Source organism: Furipterus horrens, unplaced genomic scaffold (genome assembly GCF_987537825.1).
Source record: "Furipterus horrens unplaced genomic scaffold, mFurHor1.1.pri manual_scaffold_5, whole genome shotgun sequence".
NCBI classification, from domain to species: domain Eukaryota; kingdom Metazoa; phylum Chordata; class Mammalia; order Chiroptera; family Furipteridae; genus Furipterus; species Furipterus horrens.
In genome coordinates, this window is record NW_028327175.1 from 109052647 (window position 1) to 109071360 (window position 18714).

The window sequence follows — 18714 nt, forward strand, 5'->3', positions numbered from 1 at the left end:
AGTTAAGAGACCTCTCCCCCCATTTTACAGGTAGGAAAACTGAGGCTTAGAGAGGCAATGTACGTACAGCACACAGCAAGTGGTAGAGCTAGATGTTCCAAATTTAGATTGTATTGCTTCATAGGCTGGGTACCACTAGGTAACAGCCTCCCACAAGAACCTAACGGTCGCAATAATAATAACAGCAGCAGCTGCTAACATTTACATATAGTGTTACTGTGCAGGCACCATTCCAAGCCCCTAGTTATCTATATTAAAACATTCAACCTTCACCCTAGCCTTATGATTTACTATTAACATCCATTTTACAGATGAGGAAACAGCTCTTCATCTAAAGAAAGGTGCATTAGAAGGTAGTTGACAATATTTTTAGGATTTTTTTCCTCCTTTTAAAAAAGTTTAAAAGCCACATCTTCATTACAGAAACCCATTTACCCAATAAACCCAGGAGCAAAACAGCTAAGAATGAAGACCCCTCTGATCACACTTAACAGAGCTGGCCCCTTCTCTCTGTAAGTCATTAAAAAAAAAAATTATATACTAACATGTACAGTGGCTTAACAGGACCTAAAAGTCCCCAGCAGCTGCACTCCAGGCCCCGTGTGACTGAGATCCTAGGCTGACACCAGTGCAGAGGAATAGGGCTATGGGGTGGCATAGTGTGTGCCATGTGGCTTCCCCAGTGGTGCAGATTCTCTCTGAAACCTCAGCTTCATGATTCAGCAGCACTGACGTCAATCTACAAGAATGAAAAGTGAGAGGAGGGTTTGTGTGGGGCTGGGCTTGGGTTGGGGGCCCAAGCACTGCTGCAGAGGTAACTTCCCCAATGAGAGTGGGTGATCTGGGCAGCATGGGGCATATAGAATGGGAAAGAGGCAGCTCTTAAGCACAATGGGGACTGCATGCAGGTGCAAGAACACTTCAACCCACATCAAAGCCACCCCTGATCCCTATTTTAGAGATGAGGAAATGGAGGTGCAGAGTACAGTCAGGGTCACACAACTCAAACATGAAGACCTGTGCCAGGTCCATCCCACTCTACAGACCATTGGTTTCTTAAAAAATCAGGGTGGGAAATGGGAGGATGCTGGGGAAATGCATGTTCCTAGGCCTCACCTCAGCCTTTTTGATCCTCCTAAGCCTATGAGTAGAACTGTTATTGTCCCAGAGCCAGAAAATAAAGCACTGAGCCTCTTCCTGAGGTTATGTAGGTAAAGCACTTAGCACACAGCCTGGCAATACATCTCTGAATGATGCAGTGCTCAATAAATGATAGCTAAGTCTGTATAACACACAATCACTGGGAATCTACAGTGTTCCAGGCATTACTCTTAAGCCCAAAGGATACAGGAATGAACAAAATCGTGGGAGTCCGGTCCCTGGTCTCACAGAGTTCACATTCAGGGCCTCAGACAGTAAATAACTAAACATGAAACTAAAACACAAGAACATTCCAAGTAGTGATAGTGGTCAGATGACGACTCAACAAGGTGACTGGATGAAGGGGGGTTGGAGGGGAGATGGCATATTTTAGAAAGAAAGGTCAGAAAGGCGCCTCTAAGGGGACACTGAAATTGTGCCTGGAATGACAGGATGGAGTCAGCCTGGGAGGCAGGCATTCCAGGCAGAAAAGCAGCAAATGCAAAGGCCACCAGGTGGGATGAGTTCAGTGCATTCCAGAAGGCTGGCCACGCTGGAAGGGATCAAGTGAAGGTGAGTAGCAGGAGAAGGGTTGGAATGGGCAGGGGTAGTGGTCAGGGGCCAGAGTCTTGCAGGCCATAGTAAGATGTGTGGATTTGAAGTGTAGGGATCCTGGGGGCGGCCTGGTCTAATCTGTGTTGTGAATAGATCCTCGCTAGGTAGAGGTGGATTAAGGCAGGGAGGCCTGGTGAGATGGCCTTAGGCTTCTTGCCTATGTGTGTACTTGGGGATGGGATGGAACGAAGGGAGCTGTGGGTCATTCTTGGCCAGGCTCCTCAGCTCCAGCCAATCAGGCCGAGAGCAAGGAAGGGCCATCCACAGGAATGCTGAGACCTGGCTGAATGCTGTGACTCAGTGGAGGCAGGCCTCAGTCAGAAACCCTAAGCATGGGTCTGAAGAGAGCCCCAGGGCATGGCCCCCAGACTCCAATGAGGGGCTTCTTGGAGCAGTATTCACCTATGCAGGTCAGAACTTGCCTCGACTTTGGGGAAGGCTGCATAAGACCTCAGATGAGGTGGACCAGGCTGACACAGGGTGGGTGTGGCCAGTGTTACCTGGAGGCTTGTTTTGCATCCCCCTCACCTGGCCTCCACCACCATCACCCAGAGTCTCAAGGGCTCCAGAATTCCAAGGATTAACAGGCTTGGCCTGATTCTGGGGTGGTGGTTGCTGGTGGTGGGGAGCGGGGGGGGGGAGTCACAAAGTTCTTCAGAGAGCAGATGCAGTTTTCAACAAAGCAAATTCACAGAGGGACAATGGTGTCCAAGGAAGGCGCTCAAAGGGTGCCACCCAGCCCTGGTCCTGGCCCTGACACCTGCCAGACAATCTTCAGGGAAACTTGGGTTCCACACTCTACACTGTCTGGCCCCAGTACGAACGCCTACCATCGCCCCCGCACACATACCCAGTGTGGGGTCGGGCATCACCAAGTCCCAGTCCTCCAATGACTCCCAGCCTCGCTCAGAAGGCCGACCTCCCACGAGGTCCACGAGGCCCGCAGGTGGCCCCTACCCACGCGTCTAGCCTCACCACTCACCACGCTCCCTCCTGCAACTGGGCCTTGTCACACGCTGTTCCCTCCCCTCGTGCATCATGGATGATGTTTCCTGGCTGGTTTCGACGTTTCATAAATAAAAGGTGCGGTAGCCAACGGCCATGAGCTCCACGCGACTCCGGCGCTCCGGAGCCGCCGCGGGCCGCGCGCTGATGACGTCACCGCCGCCGCTCTCACGCGCAGCCACCGCCGAGCCCACCCGACGGCGCTCCGCGCGGCAGTGCTCCTGCTCAGCAGCGTTCGCTCGGCCTCTCCCGGCCGCTGCGGGACCCTGGCCCCTTTCACCTCAGCGCGGTCCGAACGCGGAACCGTGCCTTCTGACTCTGAGAATACATATACTAAAGGCAGGCCAGGTCAAGCCCAGGGTAGTGGGCCCTTCGCCACCCCCTCGAGTCCGCAAAGACCAAAAAAAGCGCTCCCACTCTCATTCCCGTCCGCACTGACCCTTGCCTGCCCCTGCCTTAGGTCTCGAACACTCTTCTTCTAACCTGGACATGCGATTAATAATAGTACCCACACCATGGGCGAAATTAAGCAAGAAGGTGCCTGTACAGTGCTTAATACATGATGGGTATACAATAATTGGGACTGGATGTCTGTTTCTTGACTCTTGCATTGCTGCTGTTTTAAAATAACGCCATTTATTGAGCACCTAATGGGTGCTATACTTTACCCAGGTTGCATCGTGAGGAAACAGGCTCAGAAAGATGAAGGAGTTGTCCGATGCTTGTGTAAATAGCAGAGCCAGAGTTCGACTCCAGGTACTTCATGCCCAAGCTCATGATCTTACCCACTACAGAGCTCAAAGGTTCGTGGGTTTATGCTTTATTTCTAACACCTAGGACCACCGTGGAGGGTGTTCAGAACCAGCCAGGGCTCAGAGCATCTTGCTCACCTGCCCTTTTTTCCCAGCACAGTCTGGGAAGCCAGGAGACGCAGTGGGCTGATAACGTATCTGCAAGGCTGCATCAGAATTTAGCCTGGGAGAGTGGTGAAGGCTGCTTGATCAGAAGGGGTCCTGGGGAGTGGCCCAGCAAAAGCCCCAGCAACTGGTGGGGGGCATGGATGCAAATGGGGATAGACAAGGACAAGGAAGGGATGAACCAGAGAGCTGCATCCTGTGCAAGGGCAGCGCTGGGAGGGTGACATTCAGGGCTTGCCCCACCTGGGGACCTTCAGGGGCCTGTGTGGTGAGACACATCCTTCCTTCCACATCTGGGGCAGTCAGAGGCATGATAAAGGAGAAGAGGGGGCAAGGCCTGGCTAAATCAGGCTTAGTGCACAATTCCCACAAACATTTCCCTCCAGTAGACAGTATGGAGGCGTAGAAAGACCTGGGACCCAAGACTGTGTGACAGGGGTCTCATCTAGAAAATGAGAATTAGATTCAAATAGACTGACGGCCCTTTTTCAAAAAGACTCAAATGAAACAAATGAATCACCGCCCAAATATAGGAATTATAATTGTCATTATTTTTCATCACACAGGTTGCCCAGATATATTTGAGTCAGCATAGTCACGAAGTCAGACAGACCTGGTCCCATTCCCAGCTTGCCATTTGCTAAGAAGCACCACAGCTACCAGCTCAACTATGTCCAATGTTCACCAGACACTAGGCAGTATTCTATGTAATTCATGAACAGTTCATGAACAATTCATTTAACCTCACAAGAACCATATAAAACAGGTACAGTTACTATTATTATCCTTATTTTGCAGATGAGAAAACCGAGGCACAGAGAGGCTAAAGCGCCCAGGGTCACACACACAGAGGTAGCACAACCCAGGGGCTTCTAATACATAAAGCCCAAGTTTATAGCCACTCCCTCACTTTAAGTTCTAAGCTGAGTTTAACAAACCATCAGACACTGGAGCTCCTCTTTGATGATTTTTGTCAGATCTATTCAAGTTCCAGCTGTTCTGTTATTCAATTATTATGTAAGTTTTCTTTAAAGGGAAACATCAAAGTAAAATAAAGGGAAACATGACCATACACAGAAACCCAGAATCACCTGCCACAAAGAGGTAACTCTTGCCAAAATGCAAAGAAATTCCAACAGGATATAGAGGGTTAAAAGGAAGGGACTATAAACTGTTTAGCACAGAGTTGGTGTTCTATGAGAGGCAGGATGCTGGCAGGGCAGGCTGGGTGCTATGTCAGCTTGGAACACTGAAAATGAAACCCTGACTTGCCCAGCCTAGGGTTCCTCAGGGCCATTTATCTTATCTTTTGCCAAGCCCTCTCTGTGCTAGCCCAGTGACAGGCAGGGCCACAGTTTTTGGAAAATGGGCCAAAGTGAAACTATCTCAGGACCAGCCGGGATGGGCCTGCTAGGCTCTCCCAGCCAGGTGAGTGGGGTGCAGGGCAAGGGAGAGAAATGCACACTTGACCCTTAAAGTGGGCCTCTCCTTCACTGGATTTGAGATGGGGAAACTGAGGCCCAGAGACTTGAGCACTAGGAGAAAAACTGGGTCAAATTGAAAATTTGATCACTTTACATCCCTGGTCAAACATATTCCTTAGCTTCCACTGCAAATGAGTATTAATATTAGCTCCCCTTTATCTAGCACTTTCTGGGTTGATATCATTATTGTCTCATTTTACACTCAAGGCAACTGAGGCCAGGAGTAATTGTTCCTTGTCTATGATCTCACAGCTGGTAAAAGCAGTAGAAGCAGTATTTGAACCAAGCAAGAAAATGCCAGAGTATTCCAATGGCTCCCAAGTGCTAGATATGAAAATATGACCCCTTTCCCATGTGGTTTGAGGTTCTTCACCACCTGGACCCAATGTTTTCTTCATACTCCCCATCTGCTTCCATCAGCCCCAATTTATCATCATTTCCTAGACCTTTCGAGCAGCCCAGGAAAAGCCTTTGATGTTTCCCTTGCTCCTGCTTCATGCGGCAAACTCCTATTCAACCGTCAAAGCCCAACTCAGCCATCACCTCACCCAGGAGCCCCTCCTTGACTCTACTGGGCCCCCACTGTCTCTATTGCTGCCTCTGTTAAAGCCCACACCAGAGTGCCGAGAGGTTTGCTCTGTCTTCTAGACTGTGAGAGCCAGGAGAACCAGGACTGTCTTGTTAGCTGTGTGATACAAGCAAATTACTTAGCTTTTCTGTGCCTCAGTTTCTCTATTATTATTGTTGCTATCTCCTGGGATTGTGAGGAGGAGTAAATGCATTAATACCTGTAAAATGCTTAGAAACATGCCTATATGAATCAAGTTCTCTAGAAATGGAACAACAATCCCACAATGAGTACAGATGACAGGAATACAGGCTAACCTGAGTAGCACTGGAGAGAGAGAGGCACGCAGGTGAAGGGGTCTCTCACACAGCCCTCCCCTGAAATGCAGGCGTGCCACCACAGCACCAACACCCCCGACCAGATATGTTAGGCATAAGAGTGGCAAAAAAACCTCTTCCATGTTTATTTTAATGTGTATTAGGAAAAAATGCATCACATCAAACTTGAGAGGTTATGGCTATTATTGCCTGAGAAACCCTGAAGTAAGTATATAGATTTTTTATTTTTAGTAAACAGATTTTTTTTTTTAAGTTGGGAGAGGGACATTTGGTTAGAAAATATGGTAAAAAAATTGTCTGAGGTGAATGATGAGGCTTGAGAATTGCTGGATTAATGCAAGAGGAGAAAATGTGGGGGGAAGGAGCCAGAGAAATGGGAAAAAGGGGGAAAGGAGAGGACAACATGGGAGGGGAGAGAAAAGACAAGAAGGAAAAAAAATGAAGGAAAGAGAAAACAGAGGGCCAAGGAATAAAGGAACGGACACAGAAATGCAAGTGTGAATAAATGAATGAATGAGTGAATGAATGTATGAATGAGTGAGTGAATGAATGAATGGGTGAAGGAATAAATGATCCAAGGCATGTGTAGTCTAAAGGTCAAATGAATGAAGGGGAAGCACTGGTGGCTGAGCCAAGGGGCAGGCCCGCAGCCCCGGCAGCCCCTGCTTCGCCTGCACAGCTATGTGCCAGGGGCCGTGCAGGATCTCTCTGAGCTCCAGGGCCGGTCCACATCCTGAGTGTGGCTGTGTCACCACTTGACCCTGAGAAGTCACACCTGCAATACCCTCCCCTCTCAACCAATACCTTGGGCACCTATTCCACTCCAGCTCCAGAAAACTGAAAGTGAAAGCCATCCTGAGCTTTGCCCTGGCCTTCCTGTCCCTCAGCTGGTTTCTTAGAAATGAGCCGCCTGCACTTCCAGCTGCAGCTTGGACTTCCTCCCTCACCAAAGAGCCCCCTTCCCTAGCAGATGCCACGCTGCCAGTGGTGATGGGACCAGTGGCCTGTGCTGGAGTTGGGGGACCATAAAGCCATGGGGGTTATGCATTCATCCCACAAGCATTTATTCATGCCTCCTGTATGCCAGATGTGCAGGGAACAGGCGATCTGAGCCATTCAGAGAGTTGGAAAAGGACTTGTGCATGGTTTCAGCATCATCCTATCCAAGCCCTCAGGAAGGTGGCTGGAGGGTTGGTTGCCAGGGGAGCACCACAAAAACTAATTAAGCCTAGGAATTATGGGAGGGAGGTGGGAGATGTGGAGTCAGGGAGGCCCCTGAAGGGTCGCTGTCTGAGTCTTCTGGTGTGAGGGGTTAGTGATCCATGTTACCTCTCATAATCCATATAACTGCCCAGGAAGTAGCAGCTTTCTCCTTTCTTTGCAGGTGAAGGAACGAAGGCTCAGAGAAGTTTAGTGAACACGTGCCCGATACCTCACAGTTCTAGGGGCGATCCAAGTGCATCCTGTGACTGACCTCCCCTACTCAAGACTCCAGTGGCACTCAGGACCCACATCATCACCTGGGGTGGTGCTCTTTCTGCTTCAGGCCTTGGGCTCCCACACGCCTCATTTAAATCTTCAGCACCAAGCTTGTTGGGAGGAAAGATAAGGCTGAGAAAGGTAAGGTGACCTGCTGAGGTCACACAGCCTGCTGGGGAAGAGTTGGGATTCTTACCCAGGTGTGTGGGATCCCAAAGTGTCCCCTCCTTCCCCAACTGAGGTATCCGGGCCCTCACAGAACACAGATCTGAGCTGACAGTCTCTGTCTCCACATTTTAAAGAGATGGAAGGAACAGCACGTACAAAGCCTCCGCAGCTGGAAAGCAGGTCCACATATGGTGGGTACCATGAACTAGAGCTTTGCTCTCAGGAAACTGCCCCACCCAGTTTTGTATGATCCTGAAAGAGCTGTCAGTCCCAGAGCCTTGGCCACAGGTAGACATGGACCAGACTTGCCAATCAGAGGACCCTGTGAGTTCAGGTCTAAGCTGGACCAATCAGAAACCCTCCTGGGAATTTTCTGCTGAAACACAAAGGAACCATTTCCTCTAAACTTGGGCCTGCTGGCAACCATGGTGCTCAACGTGTCAAAAATGTTGAAGAGAATGAGCACAAGACAGAGCCCTGAGGCACTGCATGAATGCCTGCATCCAGTCATGTCTGAAATGCACCTCTGGCCTTACTTATTACACACATCACAGGTTTTCTTTTTCACTTACGTTTGTCTGAGTTATGTTTCTCTCCCTTGCAACCCTGAGTTCTGGGTAGTCAGAGTTTGAAGAACTGTAGGGGTCAGGGGTCAGGTCTGGCTGGAACAAGGACGAGTGAGTGAAATAAAGCAATGCATCCTAGGAGGTGAAAAACAACTGCTGGTCTGGAAGAGTTTTGCCAGGATTTGTGGCCCTCCATGGCCCCTCTCACTGATATCTGCCTTCAAGGAAAGCTGGACTACAGACATTTCCACGCCTCCTGATTCATGGCTGTTCTCAATAACTTACTTTTTTCACTTAGGGAAAAAAAGTCCACTTAAAACAAAATTGCTGTCCCATTTTTAAAAACAAACTTTATTTTTAGAGCAGTTTTACGTTCACATCAAAATTGAGTGGAAATCCCAGACTTTCCGTATGCCCACGGCCCTACACGCGCACAGCCTCTGCCACTATCAACACCTCGTACCTGTCCACATGATTTTTTAATTTTCACATCTGTCTTCAGATTTTTAAAAGGTTCTACCAATAATGTTATTTTTAAACATAACATATATATCTTCCTGATTTCTACAGATACATATATTTTTCCTTTAAAGAAAAGACACCATCCTTTAAGATCCATACTGTAACTTACTTTTTCTACTTAGCATTTCATGAGCAGCCGTGGTTGACGAGGTAGGGAGGACTGTACCCAGCTGGTCATCAAGGAAGCTGAGGGCCAGCAGACCAGGGAAGAGGCCCAGTGTTGACTTTGTGCTGCACATTTCATCAAATGCTCTCACTTGTCCACCGAAGTTTTGTTCCTTTTTCTTTTTTCTACATTTAAAAAATATGTTATTTATTTATTTTCAGAGAGAGGGGAAGGAATGGAAAAAGAGAGGGAGAGAAACATCGATCCGTTGCTTCTTGTACATACCCCAACCGGGGACCTAGCCTGCAACCCAGGCATGTGCCCTGACTGGGAATCCAAGCAGTGACTTTTTGGTTAGCATGATGATGCCCAACCCACTGAGCCACACCAGTCAGGGCTTGTTCCTTTTTTGTGGGTGGGAAAACTGTTGTTCAGAGAGGAGAAGTTGTTCTGGTGGGGGACCCTGGGTGGACTGGGGAGGGACTGCTGGTCAGCAGTCATGGAACTAGGCACCACAGGAGCTCTGGAAGAGGGAGGCTGGACATGAAAGAGCCCTCTGAGAGGATGAGCTTGTGCTAAGTAGCTGCTGGCCTCAGTTAATCCTCCTTAATACCCTAGAGGGATAGAACTATTATTACCCCCATTTCTCAGATGAGAAAATCGAGGCCCAGAGAAGTGAAATGACTTGCCCAGGCTCACACAGCTTGCTTGTGGTAAAACCAAATTATACTTTATGAGGTCTGAATCCAGACAGAAGCATCAACATCCAGGTTTTGCGCCTCTGACTTTGTAAACTGTCAACTACACACACACACACACACACACACACACACATGCTGACTGGCTGAACAGCCTTGAGTGGTGTGTCACAGAGTTCTGGCCTCTGCTATGTCCTACTTCCCATCTTCCTGGATTCCTTCATAAGAATCCAGACACCCTGCTTATCGCAAAGATAGTGAACCCACTGGGCAAGGGTCAGGATCCCAAATGAGCCCTGGATTAAGACATTGAAAGTGTGCCAAGGTAAAACTTAAGACATTAATGCAAAGTCCTGTATCAGGGTTAAAAAATCAATTGCCCCAATATAGGTTGACTTCTGGCCTTAAGACTATAGTTGAGTGTGAGCTCAAGATTAATCATGAGCACAGTGAAGTTTATACAAGTTGATCTGGCAATAGGACCTTCCTGGAAGGATGCTCAGAACAAAGTGACCCATAGTGACAATGTCAGCTTATGTACCTTGTATAACACAAATGCTGAGCCTTCAGACCATGCTTGCACGTGGCGCATGCTCAGGAATCATGGGTGACATTGGGTGTTGGTGACAATGAAGAATGCTTACACCCATACTGGGCATGTTACATGTTCAATAAATGGAAGTTGCTCTAGGCACCACAAGGGGAGAATTGGTGAAGAAGTTTATGACATTTTTAGTGTCATTATTATCATTGGTGCTGGGTTATTAGGAGATATAAAGTATGTATGATAATGTAATACAGGGCTATTTTATTTTTATTTTTTTAATATTATGTAATCTTTTTTTTTGTTTGCTTTTCTATTACAGTTGTCCCACTTCCCCCGACTTGCTCCCCTGCCTCACCCAGCCCACCCCCTCTCCCACAGTCAATTCCCACCCTGTTGTCCATGTCCGTGGGTCATTCATACTAGTTCCTTGACTAGACCCTTACAAGGGCTATTTTTATTTAGCATTCGTTACAAACAGGTATTGTGTTAAGCATTTCACAATGCCTTATTTAATTCTTAGAATTATTTTCTGGATAGATCATGTTAGGCTTGAATCATATGAAATTGCTGTTTTTGTAGGTCAAAGACACAAGAGCATTGGCAATTTCACACGGTTCAATCTAAATGTAAAACCATCTTCATGCTTACAGATTAAGTTCACCCCATTGGCAGAGCCTGGAGGCTTCTGCCTACTCAAAAGGTTCAGATTTTGTCCTTGGTTCCTCCTCTTTCTCTACCTGTCATTCTGGGTACCCATGTGCCGACCACCCTGCCCCACTGTGGCCAGGTCTATATTTATAGCCCCGGTTTCTGTGAACTGGGGAATTGAGGAAGTGACTTATTCCAGAGTCATTGCAGCCACCCAGAGATAATGGTACTCAAGAACCCTGAGTTTCTGACTGGTCCCTTGACCCCTGCCAAAATGGGATTCACCCCCACCCTGGATTTCCAAACCAGCAATACAGGAACAGAAATTGTGGGCCTGCCAAGTGTCCTCTCTGTGGGGCAGATGAAATGGTTGGGAGATTTGTGTCCATTTTGCTGCCAGTAAATCTGTGCCCAGCCCGATGGCCAGCTGCTCTTGGCAGGGGCAGTGAGGAGAGGGGGTGGGTTTCTGGACACCCAGGGTCCCAGCCCCGTCCAGCCTGGCCCAAGCCTCCCAGAGGGCATTGGTAAGACCTTCTGGACCAATCCTGCCCCTGCCCCTGCCCGAGGGATGTTGCTGAACTGACAACCAAGCCCTAGGGGTTCTGTGCCCTAACTGGGGGTGGGGGGCCGGGAGGAGGAGTATTTCCAGGTAGTCAGACTGAGATAGAGGGTAGCAGCTGTGGAGACAGCGGAGGAGGAAAGGGGCAGCCTGGTCCCCGCTGCTCACAGCCCGCCCGCCAGGCACAGCCGGTCTTCGGGGAAGTCGCCGAGTCGGAGTTCCAGGAAGCGATAACGCTTGTTGAAACCTCTTTCTTGTGGCCTGGTCTCGTCACATGGCTTGGTGAGGACCAACGTCAGGCAGGGCCACAGGTCTGGGCAGGCTTGCACTCTGGCAACTGCTGCCACCCTCTGCTGTCCCCAGAGACTGAAGGGGGAGGAGGGGCCTAGTCAGGAAGGTGAGCATTTGCGCCCCCCCCCCTCCATCCCCCCCCACACACCTGGCGCAGGCTGAGCATCCTCTGCATCCTTCTTGTGGTAGGCTGAGCCTCTGATTACGCCTTCAAAAAATGGGGCTGACTATCCCTAGCGGTAGGGTTGCTGTGAAAGCATATAGAAGGTATGAGAAAATAGAATTTCTTCACTCCTTTCCCATGAAATTGGGGAAGACATCTTTTATCATTCTGCAGCAGAGTTTCTCCACCTCAGCACTATTTGCTGTGTGGGCTGCCCTATATATTGTAGGATGGTTAGCAGCACCCCTGGCCTCCACCCATTAGACATCAGTAGCACCCACTTTTCAGCTGTGACACCAAAAATGTCTTCAGACATGGCCAAATGTTTCTTGAGGGGGAAAAGCCTAATCTGAATTCAGTGCCTAGCACATAGTAGGGCTCAGAAATTAGTAGGTCCTCAATCTTGACGACTGAGAATATCTGGTGCATTTTATACCCCACTACCTGGCAACACAGAGGTGCCTAAGAGTAATTTGAGAGGCCCTTAGCCCTCCAGTCTTTATCAGTCTCTCACCCCACACCCCTAATGAACATACCATCTAAATAAAAACTGCGCCAGAGGCCTTGAACTTGAGGATGGCAGGCTGAATCGAGGGTGGGGTCAGGCTGGACACAAAGTGTAAGGAAAGGCCACATGCCCATCAACAAGACGCCCCTTCTCCTATCCTCCTGCTTGGCCCTTGGAAGCTGGCAGCCTTGTCTTCTCCTAGGCAGGTGGCTGGCAGGGGGGGCATCTTCTTCAAGGACCAGTACTGACATGCCTAAGAGAAGACAATTCAGATGCTGACTCTGGGGTTCTACATCGACAGCCAGATCCTGCCCAGTCACCCGGATGAGACTTACATGTCCTCATGCCCTGCCCATAGGCATGGAGCTTCAGTGATCTGTTTTCAGTTTCCTGCTCTTCAATATTAACTCATAGCCAAGGATCACTAGACACGAGGCAAGCTGGTAACATGAAAGGCAGAGACCAAAAGCAACAGAGGAAAAAAACTCCCAGAAAACAAAGCCAGTGCCGGAAACCCCTTCCAGACCACAAAACATCCTCGGAGAAATGAAAGATGTCGCATCTATAAAACAAGAACATGAGACTGTGTAAAGAGACATTTCAGAGATCATGAAAGAACCGGAGACATGGGAACAGAAATAAAAAGGTCAATATTAGCATTGGAAGGGAAGGTTAGGAAGTCTCCCAGGAAGACAGATTGAAATGCGAGAGAAGAGATAAGAAAATTAGAAGATCATTGCACAGGATAACACATCCGGCCCATGAGAGTTACAGAGAGAACAGAGAAAATGGAGGGAAAAATTTTTCTGAAATTGAATGGACGTGAGCTTCCATATTGGAAAAGTTCATCAACTACAGCATTCCGTTTCTCTTTCTGTATAAAAAGTTACCTAAGTTTTAGTGGCTATGGTAGGCAGGATGTTAACATCACCCCATTATTCCTACCACCTTGCCTAACCCCCGGCCATGCATCTGATGTATTCTGCTCCTGAGGTTAGGTGATGCTATATGGCATGATTGACTTCATGCAAGGAAGAGTGTCCAGGGGGCCTAACTTAATCACAGGAGCCCATTAAAAGCAAGCATTTTCTCTTGCTGGTGCCAGGAAAGGAAATCAGAGATTTAAAGCACAAGAAAGATCTGATGCTTCGATGCCGGAGTAGAAGGGAGGGGCCACACAGCAAGGAATGTGGGTCACCTCTACAGCTAAGAGCAGCCCTCAGCTGATATCTGGGAAGGGAACGGGAACTTCAGTCTTACGGTTACAGAAATTGGATTTTGCCAAAATCAAGAATAAGCTAGGAAGTACACTTCCCCCCAGAGCCTCCAGATTGGGAACTGAAAGTCCAGCTGACTCTTGGTTGTAGCCCTGTGAGACCCTGAGCAGAGAATCCAGCCATACTGTCCCAAACTTCTGACCTGGGAAAACTGTGAGATAATAAATATGCATTATTTTAAGCTGCTAAATTTGTGGTAATTTGTTATGCAGCAATAGAAAACCCATGCAGCTGTTTAAAACAATAAACGTTGACCTCATGTAGTTTCTGTGGGACATACTAGGGGCTCCATAATTGCTGGCTGCTATTATTACTACTGTTTTATCATTGTTTAGGTACTAGGAAGCAAAATTAAAACTATACAAAGTTAGAGTGATGCAAATTTTTGTTGCCAGAAAAGCCTTTCAAATGTTTTCAACTTACCATTATTAAGCATTAACCATGTAAAGGATAGGTCTTGTTTCTTAATTTTATGGAGGAGTGACCTAAGGCTCAGTGAGACCAGCAGACTCGCTTGCTGCTGCAGAGTGAAAAAGGGCAGATCCCAACTCACCAGGACCCAGGGCTTCTGAATCCAGACGGTTGACTAAAATCCTCGGTGCAGGGAGCAGGTGGTGGTCCTTGTGTAAAACAAAAAGGCAGAAGGTTGGGGACTGCACTCAGGACACTCCAGCACCCCTGAACAGAAAAGCTGGGAGTCCCAAACTCTGATATGGCCCATTCGGGCATAGGAGGTTCACAGACAAAAAGAGGTCCCAGGGCATAGTGGAGGATGCCTTAGATCCATGGAACAGAAAGTGGCTTAAGGAGCTGGAAATGTAATATCTTGTTCCTCAGGAAGTCCAGAGGTAGGGGAGGTTTCAGAACTGGTCGATTCAGCAGCTCTACCAGGCCACCATGGACCCAGGTCCTGCCATCTATCTGCTCTGACATGTCATTATTGGTTTCTCGTGAGGCTGGTCCTAGGATGGCTTATGTAGTTCCTGTTGTTACAGCCAGAAGAAAACCAGAAACATTTTCTCCCTGGGGCTCCCCCTTAGGAGAAAGAAAACCTTTCCCAGAAAGCACCCAGCAGCTATCCTACTGTCTCATTTGCCAGAACTGGGCTCCTGCCCATGGTTGAAACAATCGCTGACTAGGGACTGAAACTTCCTTAATCTGCAAGGAATGAGTATTGGAGAGGGTGTTAGATTGATTGAAAAAAATTTTTTTAAAGGCCCAATTCTCCATCCCTCTCTGTACTTGTGCCCTTGACAGCATGACTTTGCTGCTTCTGTCATTACAAAGTCTATATCCTTGCCCTGGCTGGTGTGGCTCAGCTGACTGAGCACCGGCCTGAGAACCAAAGGGTCACCAGTTCAATTCCCAGTCAGGGCACATGCCTGGGTTGCCAGCCAGATCTCCAGTTGCGGGTGTGCAAGAGGGAAGCGCACATTGATGTTTCTCTCCCACTCTTTCTCCCTCCCTTTCTCTCTCTCTCAAAATAAATAAATAAAATATTTTTTTAAAAAGTCTGTATCCCATCGAAAGAACCCAGGCTGCTTTAGGCAATAGGAAGCACTAGAGTAATTGTACTGCTTCCTACCTAAACCTCAGGAGGCCTCTGTCTTCTGGTTCCGTTTTTGGGATGCTGCAACCACCGTGGGAACAAGCCTGAGCCAGCCTGCTGTGTATTGAGAGGCCATGAAGAGGAGAGGAAGCATCCAGCTGAGGCCACCCAAGACCAGCCAGCCCCAGCTGACCCATCAGCTGATGTGGGCCCAAGAGTGCATCAACCCAGATCAGCCAAGCCCTGCCCGGACCAGAAGAGCCCCCCAGCCACCCCACAGCCTTCTGAGCAGCAGTAACTGCTTATTGTTTTAAGTCACTCATTCTGTGGAGGTCAGCTATGTAGCAGTAGCTACCTGACACAAAACTGACCATTTTGTACAGTGAACTACTCATTGGAGTCTAAGCCTTTCAGAGAAGCAGGAAATGTCATTCATTCATTGCCTATATCTTCCTGCCCACTCCTTGCAGGTTCTGAACTAGATGCAGGAAACACAAAGCCTGATAAGGCCTGGCCCCTGCCTCAGGAAGCCCCCAGTCTGGCTGGGAGACAGATTTGTCATCTGAAGCTTATTACCCTCCCGTAGCTGTCCACAGCCTGGGAGCAGGGTCTGACCAAGGGTTAGCAGGTTGTGTGTTCTGTTCTCGCACACCAGCCTCACTCCTCCCCACCGCCCTGCCTGTCTTCCTTTCCCCAGGCCCCACACTCTCTGCCCCTGGACCTTCACACTTGCTGATTCCTCCCTTTCCACCGCTGTGGCCCACCCTCTGTGACTTACGAGCACGACTCTCCTTTGAGACTCAGCTTTGGTGCCCCCTCTCCTAGGAGCCTTCCCAGAACCACTTCCCACCCAAATCAAGAGCCCCCTTAGGGGGCCCCCACAATACCCTGGGCTTCCTCTAGCCCTGCTTTCATTATTCTGCCTTGTGACTCTTCATCCTTCAGTGCAGCTGCCTCACTTCACAAATATGGAAACTGAGGTCCAGAAAGGGAAAGCGACTTGCTCAAGGCCGAGCAGGGCTAGAGCCCAACCCAGGGCATTTCCCTGCCCCACTTGCAGTCTGTGTTGCTTTCCTTTCCTTGGCACCCCAGCCCATCGGAGCCCAGAAGTAGTGTCCAACTGGGGCAGGGAAAGGTAAAGGATACCTGCGCTCCTACTATATGCCAGGTCCTGTGCCAGGATGAGATTCCTGGGAGGGTCTCCTGGGAGCCTCCATCCTCTCAACAGTCCTGCAAGGTAGGCACAAGCAGCATTCTGCTTTCCAGAAGGAGACACGAGGCTCAGAGGGAAGAGGCTCGCCAAGATCACCTGGCCAGAAAGGGACAGAATCGGGACTTGAACGCAGACTTCACAGCACTCTGCATCTGGCCTCTGCTACGGCTTTCAGGCTGAGCCTGGGCCAGCCACAGTGAGAGAGGGGCATGGAGAGAAAGCTGGGGCAGCAAGGGGGAGCCAGTGATGTCGGGGAACCACCGAGGCAGGAAGAGGCAGAGCAGAAAGTGAAAGGGGACAGTGGCCAAGAATAGCTGCGGGCGACATAGTGGGGGCCTGCCGATGCTGCCAGAGAGAGAAACCAGGATGGGCCCCTGGGAGGGGAGGTGACCCTATGCCTGGGAAGCCATGACGGGGTGTGGCTCCTGCTGACCTAGGCAGCCCCCAATGTAGCTGAGGGGCCTGATGCCCCAAAATGTGGGAACGAAGAGGCTGTCTGGGGAGGCTGACTACAGACTTCAGCACTGCTGGTATCTATTGCAAGGAGCCTGCAGGTTGTGGGGACTGACAGGACCTGTCAAGGAAAAACAGCCTGTGAACCATGAGCCTGTGCTGCAAAGAGAAACTGACTTACTAGCATCTCCGTCACCATTGTCACTGTGCTAGCAGCAGTTCATCGCCGTGGTTATGCAGCCTGGGTTCAATCCTGGCTCTCTGGGCCTCTGTTGGCTTCATGGCAGTGTCCTGGGGAGCTCAAGAAACATCTTCGCTTGTATTCTCCATCGACCACATCTGGAGTGGAACACACACACACACACACACACACACACACACACACACGCTTTCACGCACATGCAGAAAGTCCCTTCAGAATGTAAATGGCCCAAAAGCAGAGACTTGATTTTGCTTGCTAGTGTTTCCAGTGCTGTCAGTAGCTGGCATATAGCAGGTGCTCAACGCATGTTTGTGGAAAGACAGAAAGAGGGAGGGAGGGAGGCGAGAGGAGAGGAGAGGAGAACATGCTATTTCCAGGTGTGGGGCATTCATTCTGTTTCTCTGTATTTTATGCTTTTATCACATTGCCATGCACCACTGGGTTGGGTAAAAAAAAAAAAGTTTTCCGGGACAGCCAAACCAGCAGGAGGTGGCTTGTAAATGGTTCTGGTTTTTCAGCTCAGGATGTCTCCAAGACCACCCGTCCGTCATCACTGCTGAGAGCTTTGGAGACCTGAGGCGGGCTGGGAGTGGCAGCCTGTGGCCAGCAGACAGCGAGAGAAGGTGACAGGAAACTCTACAGGACAGGCTGTTCCCAGCCTACCGAGAACTGCGAGGCGAGAGGACACACTGTTCGTGGCTGAGACCCGTGTGTCCCAGCCCCACCCGCCGAGGGGAAGTGTCACCAGCGTCCAGGGTGGGGACCTCTGCCCTGGTCTGGGGACCTCGTGGCTCCTCTGATCTCTACGAGGAACTCAGGGACAGCTTGCTTTCCAGGAACGCTTCCTGTAACTATGGCAATGGCTCACAGCCAAGGTCTGGGGAGTCTGTGTGACCTTGGACTTGTCCACGTTCCTCTCCTCTCTGGGCCTCAGCCTCAGCTTCCTTACCTGCAAAGCAGAGAACATATGACATCACTTGCAGGGGCATTGTGTGGATTAAGAGGGAAGTTTGAATATTTTGTTTTACCATCAATTACTTTTTAAAAATTGCAGCAAAATGCACATAACATAAAACTCACCATTTTAATTGTGTAGTTTAGTGGCATGTCACATTCACAACGTGGTGCAACCAACATCACTATCCAGTTCTAGAACATATTCATCACCCCAAATAAAACTCCGTACCCATCAGCAGTCACTGCCCCCACCCCAAGCCCCTGGCAACCACGGATCTACTTCTCTTCTCTGTGGATTTCCCTGTTTTGGATATTTCATATAAGTGCAGCCATACATTATGTGGTCTTTTGTGTCTGGCTTCTTTCACTAACCATCATGTTTTCTGGTTCATCCATGTTGTAGCGTGTGTCAGTGCTTTTTAGCTAATCTATCTATTACTTCTAAAAATGATTTTTAAAAGTGTTTATTGAAATAAAACATACAATCAGTAGCATGCATTCATACAGACTGTGCAACTTGACATATTCTCACATAGGTTTATGCTCATAAAACTACCACCTGAGTCAAGATCTAGAACATCTCTAGCACCTATGAAGGTTCCCACAGACCACCCTGCCCCTTCTCCCCCGATCCCTGAGTGTCACTCCTCCAGATATAGTGCAAATAACTCCTGTACAAAGACAGTCATTGCAGCCTTGACTGTAACAGCAAAAGATCAGGAACAACCTCAGTAGAGGACG